Consider the following 10,946-nt stretch of genomic DNA (forward strand, 5'->3'; position numbering starts at 1 on the left):
ATCCCTAGTACAAGGTATGAATTCAATAAATGTTAAATCCCTTACACTCTTTTATTCCTTCCTCTCTACTGTTTCTGGTAGGATCACAGAGCTGAATGAAGATTGCTCTGTGCCTTCAAGATGCAAATAATTTAAGGAGACAAAATGAACACACACAAAAAAATGACATAATAATATAAGATGGGCCCTAGCCGGTTTGGCTCAGTGGATAGAGCGTCAGCCTGTGAACTGAAGGGTTCCAGGTTCGATTCCGGCCAAGGGCACATGCCCGGATTGTGGGCTCAATCCCCAATAGGGGGCGTGCAAGAGGCAGCCGATCAATGATTCTCTCTCATCATTGATGTTTCTATCTCTCTATCCCTCTATCCTTCTCCCTTCCTCTCTGAAATCAATAAAGAAATATATTTTAAAGTAATAATAATGTAAGATGGTAGAGAACTAAGTAATATATTGCATAGTATAGGCTCCTTTGAATAGAATTTCAGAGAAAGAAAAAGTGCAATTGGGGGATGGGGATGGGAGTGGGCTTTTGAAAATATTTAATAAGGGTATCAGCAAAGAGGGAGAAGATATTCAGAAAAAAAGATACTGATGTGGAAAGAATAACATGCTCAAGGCCAGGAATCAGAACAAAATGATTTCAGCAAAAGGTGCTTATTTTTTTCTACATCAAAGTATTTTTACTACTACATTTCCTTGTTACAGTTTAAGTTTCCAATGGAACAAAGGAAAAATGGAGCACATTATTAAGACCAAATGTCCTGGCAGGCAAAGCCATCAATTAAACTGTCTACTACCTTCTCAGAGAGGAGAAACAAGCCCCAGACTCTGACCCACAGGAGATAAAAATAACTCAAATGCTGGAGTGTGTTCTGAGGATAATACCACACGGTCAAATTGGTCTAATGACGTCAGTCACCTTTTCCAAGCTTTCATCTCTTGGTTGCAGCTGCTAAGTGCTAAGATGGACAAATGTCACCATTCCTATGTTCAAAATTTCCTTTGCTAAAAATCCATGGAGACTATCAATATTAATATGCCCACTAAATCTGGGGCATGAATTATGTTTTTATTCTCCAGAAACTGTTTAGTGAACCAATTTGGCTTCTATGACAAAGAAATTGATACATAATTTGCTCCATATTTCAGCAGAACTTCTGGACAGTAACATCATAGAATATTAGAAGTGGAAAGAAACTTAAGGATTATTTTGGTCTTATTTTATTAATGAGGACATAGAGGCCCAAAGGGGGAAAATGATAAATTCAAGGTCAAAGGGATTGTGCAGGAGAGGAAGGGCTATGAGGATGACCAACAGACCCTGGAGGAAAGTAACATAGGGCCCCTGTTAAGAATAGTAATGAAAAGTAAGTGAAAAGAAAAAATAGTATAGAGCTATTCTCAGAGCTCCGATAGTTCTTTGATACTGATAAGAAATCTAAAAGATTATTCCAGAGTCACCTCACCTCAAACTTTGGTCCAATAGCCCCTTTCCCCATTTCCTAAATGTTCCAGGTGGTCAATCAATAAACATTTACTGTGCACCAACTATATAAATATAGTCCCTTACTTCAAAAAGCCTACAGACTGGCTGAGGACATAAGAAATAAAACATGAGGGGACAATACAGCAGCACTTGGAGAGCAGAGGAGGTGGGGCAGCGATCTTGTCCTCCCCATGAGGCTGCAGCAGGCACCAGTGTTCATGAAGATATTCATTCAGAAAGGATACAGCAGTGGCACATGCTGCCAGTTCTAGACCAAGTTCCTGCAGAGCTGGAGAACCAGCCAGAAAGGCAGCAGTTTGAAGAAACAGTTCAAATTCTAAGTAACCTTTATGCAGAAACACAGAAACTTGAGGGTCAATCATATCTTGAAGCATGTTTAACAGCATACACCATCTTCTTATGCATAGAAATTCATTATGAAAAGATTCTTAAAAAGTCTCCAAATACATTCAAGATCAAAATGAGAAAATATATGCTCCCCAAGACCTCCACCTGACAGATCTCATTGAAAGAGACCTGAAATTACTGAAATTACCATTTATGAAGACAGAGGTATGAGCTGTGGAAGATAAACCATAAATTAAAGATCCCAACTCCAGCTCCATTTATCCACTGGCTGATCACAGAGTGTCCCCTATCTCCTCTCTAGATTATCATTCCTTTGTATCTGCTGCCAGAGTCACAATGCCATTTACTCCAAGGACTTCCTTTTCTTTTTTTTTTTCAATTTTTTTATTAAGGTATTATATGTGTACATATCTTACCATTGCCACCCCCCACCCCACTCCCATATATGCCCTCACCCCCCAGAGTTTTGCATCCATTGGTTATGCTTATATGCATGCATACAAGTCCTTTGATTGATCTCTTATCTCCCCCACCTCTCCCTAACCTTCCCCCTGTAATTTGACAGTCTGTTTGATGCTTTACTGTCTCTGTATCTATCTGTTTGTTCAAGTTTATAATGTTCTTTATTATCCATAAATGAGTGAGATCATGTGGTATTTTTCTCCAAGGACTTTCTAAAATTCCACACCTGGAATGACTTCTAGTCATTCCGCATTCAATTTGTGTCTTCAAATTGTGTAGTACTCTGTAATCTTTTGATTAGTTTCTAAGAAAACACAATTAAGCATTTTAATTTTTTATTAAAAGCCATTTTACTTTTTGTATTCTATCCAAAATACAATGAAGCATTTAACTTTTTAAATAAAATATTCAGTTGGTCAGCCTAAGTTTATTTCTATCTGCTACCAATACCAATGGTTCTCATTATATAGCCCAGGTGGCTATTGACTTCAAAGTCATATCTTTGCCAGTGTCCAGTCTTATTCCCCAAATTAACAAAATGCTTTTCTCCAGGATTTCAGTGAAGGGTATGCTGTATCTGTGGTTTTCCTAATATATCTCCCAGATTTCAAAGAACTACATTTTTTAATGACTCGAATCTTAAAGGTCTATTTCTGCTGTTAAATTTCTCAAACTGAAGGTCATTGGAAAAAATAATGTATAGTGTTATTTGTTTTATTATAGCAATTATCCTATCTAATAAAGAGGGAATATGCTAATATGATCGTCACACCCTCACAAAGATGGCAGTGCCCATAGCCAATAAGGAGGGAATATGCTAATTGACTGTCACGCCCTCAAAGATGGCAGTGCCCACAGCCATGACATGACGGTGCCGTGCGCCTGCCTCCAAAGTCCCCCAATCCCCTCAGCCCCCTAGCCGCCCAGGGCTGGCCTGAGGCACAGGCAAGCCTTGAATGGCGGCTGCACAGCCGACGCCCGAGGCACAGGCAAGCCTCAGATGTTGGCTGCCCAGCTGCCTAGGGCCGGACCGAGGTGCAGGAAAGCCTCGGATGGCGGCTGCCCAGCCGCCCAGGGCCGCCCGAGGCTCAGGTAACCAGGGCTGGCTGAGGCTCGTGCTGCAGTGGCGGCAGCAGAGGTGTGATGAGGGCAGTGCCTTCCCCTGATTGCTGGGTCACCTCCCGCCCCTGATTGCCTCCCGCCCCTGAGGGCTCCCGGACTGTGAGAGGGGGCAGGCAGGGCTGAGGGATCCCCCCTCCAGTGCATGAATTTTCATGCACCGGGCCTCTAGTCTATATCTTACCTTATAATAGACAAATATGCAAATTGACCGCACCTTCGCTACACCCAAGCCACGCCCACAACCACGCCCACCAGGAAACCGTTGCAGGGACGCTGGGTGCGGCCGAGCCCAAGGCCGAGAAAGCCGCCCGAGGCTTTCCCGGCCTTGGGCGCCAGCGGGGAGCCTGCGCCAATCGCAGGAGCCGACCTGGGGGTTGGATCCTGCGATCGGGTCGCAGGGACGCTGGGTGCGGCCAAGCCCAAGGCCACCGCCCAGGGCCAAGCCCGGACCCTGAAAGAAGGCAGAAGGCGGTGGCCACAGCCAAGGCCTGGGTCCCCGGTGCCGGCAGAAAACTGGTGCAGGCAGCCAGGTGAATGAAGGTCTATTGCACGAATCTTCGTGCAAACGGGCTACTAGTATGTGTGTATATATATATATATATATATATATATATATATATATGTATGTATAAAAGCCTAAGCGGACGAATGACCAAACGACCAGTTGCTATAACGCACACTGACCACCAGGGGGCAGGCACTCAATGTAGGAGCTGCCCCCTTGTGGTCAGTGCACTCCCTCAGCCAACCTCTTGCGGTCCCCCCCTCTCACCCCCAGCCAGCCAACCTCCCGCAGTCCCTCCCCCAGCCTACCCTCCCCCGCCATAAGGAGGAATGAAACAGTTAAAATTTTTACTTTCAAATATATAGTAGGTCCTCGGGTTACATTGGAGATCCGTTCCTACGGCACGACATAACGCGATTTTTGCCATAAGTTGGAACCCACCTACATAAGCACCTATGTCACTCACATGGAGCACATACACAGCAGTAATGAAGTGAAATAGTAAAAAAAAAAAATTTAAAAGACAGAACAATTCCTGACCTTTACTTGTGGTAAATAAATAATAAAAAACATAAAGCACATATGTACATACGTCGAAATGATGAAACTTTTTTTTTATAAATACTGTAAATGGGAGATGGCGACATAACCACGAAACAACATATGTTGAGTCTGACGTAACCCGAGGACTGCCTGTATTATAGGTGCTAATATTTAATTTAATCTTTCAGATTTAATTTGTTTTATGGGTCTGTTAGTTACTCAATAAATCCCATAGGTCTGTGTAATATTTTAATTGTATAAAACCCCTTTGTTACTACATAGCCTATAATAACATGTCTGTCTGCCTTTTAAATATGTTGCAATAACTTTGCTGAAATATTAACACATTAGAATTTTTCTTAAGCAAACAAAAAGAAATAACACAGGAGAAATAAAATATGAGTGGTCAAAGGATTCCAAGTAAGTGGTATAGCTAATAAATGTTCTGAATTCATATGAAATTGAAAAGAGTGCAATAGATAGAAATATAGTGAGACTTCTGGAGAAACTAGGACATGACTAGAATAAGAATAGGCAAGAAGAGAAGACAGTGGAGACCCTTTAGGCCTGCCTGGAGCTGAGGACCTAAATTTGTAGATCTCATCCCTAATGAAGAGGAGATATACTCAGAGGAATAATAACAAAAGATAAGATTGGAAGCAATAGCAAATACTAAATAAATAAAAAATTTTAAATGCACAATTAATCTTAGTTTCAAGATTCAATTCTGTCACCTACTAGTAATGGGGCCTTGAGCAGTTAGAAATATTGTTATTCTATAGAAATGAGAATAACAATACCTTCCAAAGGGGATTATTGTAAGAATTATAAAGTAAATATGGATATACACTTAGAATAGCACCAGGGATATAATAGATGGACAATAAGTGGTTGGGTATTTTTGTTGTTGCTGATGTTGTTATTTATTTTGTGTTGGTTTTTGTTTGAAAGTAGGTGTGGGAAGGGAAGTGCTGGGTTAAGAAAATGTTGAAAAAATAAGAATGAAGTGACTAAGTCTTGGACATGAATAATAAGAAATAGAAGAGCTGGAAACAAAGTTTCTACATCTGAAGTGGTGGAAATTCAATGATAAGGAGAGGATTGGTCTAGACCTGTGGTTCTCAAACACAGCTCTGACTGGTTATATAAGAATCATCTGGAAAGCTTAGTCAAACAAAAATCTAGGATCCCAATGCTGAGGGTCTAACTAAAAAGATCTGAGGAGACCTTCCTAGCCCTGGAAGAGCATTTTCTTGTTTATTGGCAAAGCTGTCACCATTTAATCGGTATCAGATTCTGACTTGCACAAGTAACATTCTTCAAAAAAATAAAAATAAAAATAAATAAATAAATAAATAAATAAAAAGATCTGAGGAGGAAATCTGGAATCATTATTTAAAAAAAAAAAATAAAAAGTCCTGCATGGATTTCTGATGCACAGGAAGGTATAATTATTTCTATACTAGAAAACACTTTAAAGTCTCTTCCAAACCTAAAAACCTCTGATCCTAAGTAGTGAATTATGAAGGTGTGATGTATTATCCTTAAAATCCAGGCATTCAAAGATTCAGGAAATAGAGGTTTAGCTAGCCATACTACATGATTTTTTTTTTATCCTTACCAGATAATGTTTATTGATTTTGGAGAAAGGGGAGGGGGAGAGAGATATATTGATCAGTTGCCTCTTGTACGTGCCCTGATTGGGGATCAAACCCACAACCCAGGTATTCACCCTGGCCAGGGATTGAACCCACAACCTTTTGGTGTACAGGACAATGCTCCAATCAACTGAGCCACTCGGCCAGGGCTCAATTGCTTTCACATCACTTGGGATGCATGTAAAAAAGGAGGTAGATTTAGATATGCCTCAGTGGTGGGATCCAGCTCTTGATCATATACTAAGGATCCCTCATCCAAATTTATGCCAATCTGAGGCTCAAGTGCTAACACTAGAGGATGGTTTTCCAAAATGAGAAAGTAGGTGGAACCAGCATGAAACTGGAATAAAAAGGAACTCTCGGGACACAGCACAGGGTGGAATGATCTATATAATAAAGAGCCAGGGTCGTAACGACCATTATGATCAAAGGCTCCACAAGACCAGAAGTCAGTGCTGGGTTGCCATGATGACCCAGCACTGACTGGGGCTGCTGCCGGTGCCCCGACCCAGCCCTGACTGCATAGGGGGCTACGGATCAGGCCCAGAGAGAGGCCTGCAGAGAGAGAGGCAGGGTCTGATCCATAGCCTCTATGGCAGCCGTTGATCAGAACTTGTCTCTCTTTCTCTCCCAGCCTGGCCAACAGCCGTGCCTCCATTTCTCTCCAGGCCTCCACCTGGGCTGCTGATCAGCCCCGCCTTTCTGATCAGGCCCCGTTGATAGGCCCAGAGATGCTGACTGGCATAGAAACTGACCAATCAGAACCAAATTGGCCGGCAGAGGAGGGCAGTTAGTGGTGATCAGGCACGCAGAGGTAATTAGGGGCGATCAGGCCAGCAGGGGAGAGAAGTTAGGGGTGAGATCAGGCCGGCAGGGGAGGGCAGTTGGGGGCAAGATCAGACTGGCAGGGGAGGGCCATTGGGGGCAAGATCAGGCCGGCAGGGGAGGGCAGTTAAGGGCGATCAGGCAGGCAGGCAGAGGCAGTTAGGGGTGATCAGGCTGGCAGAGGCAGTTAGGGGTGATCAGGCAGGCAGACAGAGAGGTTAGGGGTGATCAGGCAGGCAGACAGAGGGGTTAGGGGCAATCAGGCAGGCAGGCAGGTGAGTGGTTAGGAGCCAGCGGCCCCAGATTGTGAGAGGGGTGTCTGAGGGGTCCCCGATTGCAGTGGGTGCAGGCTGGGCTGAGTGCTCTGTTTAGAAGCCATTCTCAGCACTGTTATGACACTCCAACATAATATTATGACTAGGTCATGAAGAGCAAAATTATCAAATAGATCTCCAGCACCCATTCTTCTTTCTGAGTTTTTCTCTGCCCATCCCTCTCTTCCTGTTTCAGCACTACCTTCATATTCCCTTCCCCAATGCTTTTATCTTCACTTAATTACTGAATCCACTTTGATATGCTAGAAGTTAACTGTTATCAGAAGGGCTGATACTAGAATAAATGGAAATAATAGAGGCAAACTGTGTATCCTTGCAAGAAACAGTTTGCTTCAGGAGAGAGTTTCCTGTTACTGGAATATTTAAACAGAGGAAAAAGAAGTAAATGACTGTTATCTTACACCACACAAACATACAAAGGTTAATGATTGGAATAACTGACACTCATTCTAGAGAAAAATTCTGAATCTTGATTCCCCTTTTAGTCTTATACTATATACACACAACATATATCTTTTTTTAAAATATATTTTATTGATTTTTTACAGAGAGGAAGAGAGAGTTAGAAACATCGATGAGAGAGAAACATCGATCAGCTGCCTCCTGCACACCCCGCTACTGGGGATGTGCCCGCAACCAAGGTACATGCCCTTGACCTGGAATCAAACCTGGGACCCTTGAGTCCGCAGGCCAACGCTCTATCCACTAAGCCAAACCGGTTTTGGCAACATATCTTTTTTAAATATATTTTTATTGATTTTAGAGAGGAAGGGAGAGGGTGAGAGAGATAGAAACATCAATGATGAGAGAATCATTGATCAGCTGTCTCCTGCACGCCCCACACTGGGGATCAAGCCAGCAACCCGGGCATGTGCCCTTACTGGGACTTGAACAGCAACCTCCTGGTTCTTAGGTCCAGGCTCAACCACTGAGCACACTGGCCGGGCCATAATAGCATATTTTAATTAAGGTCTTTGAGAATGCAGCTAAGAATCATTCAGAAATCACTTATTAAATTTAAAGGGATCATTAATTTGTTGGAAAGAAAAACATATTTATGCTGTCAAGATCTCCAACTTACATCAGAAATCTATTGTTGCAAAAACATGCAAATGGTCTACCAAATCAACCTCCAGGTAGCTAACTGATATCTACATATCCTTATAGATACTATAGATAAGAAATTCAAACAAGTGAAGAAATAAATAGGAAAAGTGAAAAAAGAATAAGAATCAAATTCTAGGTACATGCACGTTAAAAAATGCAGATTCTGATTCAAAGGGTTGGGGTGTGACTTATAGAGTATGCTTTTGGGAGGGTAGTATGGTTTTAATTTTTAAATTTATTTTATTGTTGAGAGTATTACAGATGTCCCTGATTTTCTCTCCTTCCCCCAATCCACCTGGCTCTCATCTCACACCAGGTCTTCACCTATATAATTGTCTGTGTCCATGGGCTATACATATCTATAACAATAAAAGTGTAATATGCTAATTAGACCAGACATCCTTCTGGATGACACTCTGGACGAAGCCGCCACAGCGGGGGCCAAGGCAGAGGCGGCAGAGGCATGCGGCCCCCAGGGTGGGCGAGGGCCGAGGCAGAGGCCCCCCGGCCACTGCGGCAGCGGGGGCCGAGGCAGAGGCAGCCGCCACAGTGGCGGGGGGCCGAGCCCCTTGCACGAACTTCGTGCATTGGGCCTCTAGTATACAAGTTCTTTGATTAATCTCTTTCTGCCCTCCCTCCCACCTTCCCCCAGAGATCTGTCAGTCTGTTCCATACTTCCATGTCTATGATCCTATTTTGTTTGTCAGTTTATTTTGTTCATTAGATTCCACATAATAATCTCCAGGTCCATCTATGCTGTCTCAAAGAGTTAGAGATTTCTTTCGTTATTTTTTGTTGCTCCTCAACCCAGGTACATGCCCTTGACTGGGAATCAAACCTGAGACCCTTTGGTGTGCAGGCCAATGCTCCAACCACTGAACAACACCAGCCAGGGCTGCTTTTAAAGTAAAAATCTAGATGATTTTGACATCAGAGAACCACACTTTGAAAAACTATGCTTTAAAATGCTCAAAATAAAAAATATATGTCAAGTATATTCACATAGTAATTATCTATTAGTTTTAACTCTTAAAATTACAGAACCAATCTAAAATCAATATAAAATATTGAAAGTAAACTATAATTGAAAAATAAAAATAAATGCATAAAATAAAATTATATAACCAACTCAATTTATATGCTTAGTTTATGTATTGTCATATTTTTAAATAAAATCTTCCCTGATTGCCTCACATTAACAATAGAAGGGAGTGGAAAAACCAAAAGACAGAGGGAGTAGAAGAGGTCAGTTTCCTGTAAATTAAGAGTACAAATAGCCCTGGCTGGGCATGACTCAGTGGTTAGTGCTGGCTTGCGCACTGGAGGGTTGCCGGTTTGATTCCCAGTCAAGGGCACGTACCTGGGTTGCAGTTTTGATCCCTGGACTGGCTGGGGCACGTGTGGGAGGCAACCAATTGATATGTCTCTCTCATGTCAATGTTTCTCTCTGTCTTGCTCCTCTCTCTCTCTCCCCCTATCTCTCCCTTCCACTCTCTCTAAAAATCAATGGAAAAAATATCCTCACTCCTTGAGTCAGGATTTAAAAAACTGAAAGAGTACAAATAAAGCTATCAACAGATAAAACGCTAAGAAAAATAAATCTAAATCAAAATTAAAACTATAAATATAAAACCAACTTTCTAAAATCAAACTGCAGGTAACAAAAGGAAAGTAGACTTTGGGTGGTGTGCATGCAATAATATACACATATGAAAAATTATAATCTTGCACACCTGAAAAGAAAATTATGTAATGTTATCAACCAATGTTGCCAATAAATGTTTTTAAAATAAAATAAAACTGCAACCAAATAAATGTATAGGCACGTCTAATCCAAGTTGATACAGTGTTCAGGGCTAAAGTCAACACCACATAAAATACTGAAAATAAAATCCCTCCTTGTATCTTGTATTTCTATATGTTTAAGATTGTTCTGGTACTTCTCAGCTGCTGGACTATATTTGAGACTCATTTCAAATAACTTTACCCATGTTTCACTAGAAAAACAATTCCTCTAAAAATAGGAGATACAAAGATAGCACCTTATTTTGATACCTTATGTTGTCTTCTTAAAATAATCAGTTTTTCTGTTAGAATGAGTAATACAACTGGTTTTTTTAAAGATCAGTTGGAGGAAGAACATTTGATATACACATTTCCATAGAATTTTTAATATACACAAAGGACATAACTTTTCAGAAGAATGACTAATTGAAGGATAGATAATATAGACACTGAATTTAGAGAGAAATTAGTTTACTACCAACATCAGCCAATGAGGAAAGTAGGAGTCTATAATTTGGAAACAGATCAGGTTTGGGCTTGAATATCTACTCTGCTACTCATTACCATGAGCAACTTATTTAACTTCTATGAGAGTTGGTAAAACAGAGGTAGTCATTTTGAATATTAAGATAACATCTGTGAAATGCCCTAGCACAGAGCCTAGCATAGAGTAGTTTAAAAAAAAAAAGCACACAACTTTTTAAAGGTATATAGAGCCTTTCTTTCTCCTCTCTCCCACTAATCTTCTT

General features: G+C 41.3%; 1 non-coding gene and 1 pseudogene across 1 annotated transcript; both read left to right on the plus strand.

The window, feature by feature from the left end:
* The first annotated feature begins 1,677 nt into the window (after positions 1-1,677).
* Positions 1,678-2,079, plus strand: LOC103295684 (golgin subfamily A member 7-like; annotated as a pseudogene).
* Positions 2,080-5,666: 3,587 nt separating this feature from the next.
* On the plus strand, positions 5,667-5,805 carry LOC114228652 (small nucleolar RNA SNORA24). The gene has a single exon (XR_003614788.2). It is a non-coding gene; the product is annotated as a small nucleolar RNA SNORA24 (small nucleolar RNA).
* Positions 5,806-10,946: the final 5,141 nt, after the last annotated feature.

Source organism: Eptesicus fuscus, chromosome 18, assembly GCF_027574615.1.
Source record: "Eptesicus fuscus isolate TK198812 chromosome 18, DD_ASM_mEF_20220401, whole genome shotgun sequence".
Taxonomy (NCBI): domain Eukaryota; kingdom Metazoa; phylum Chordata; class Mammalia; order Chiroptera; family Vespertilionidae; genus Eptesicus; species Eptesicus fuscus.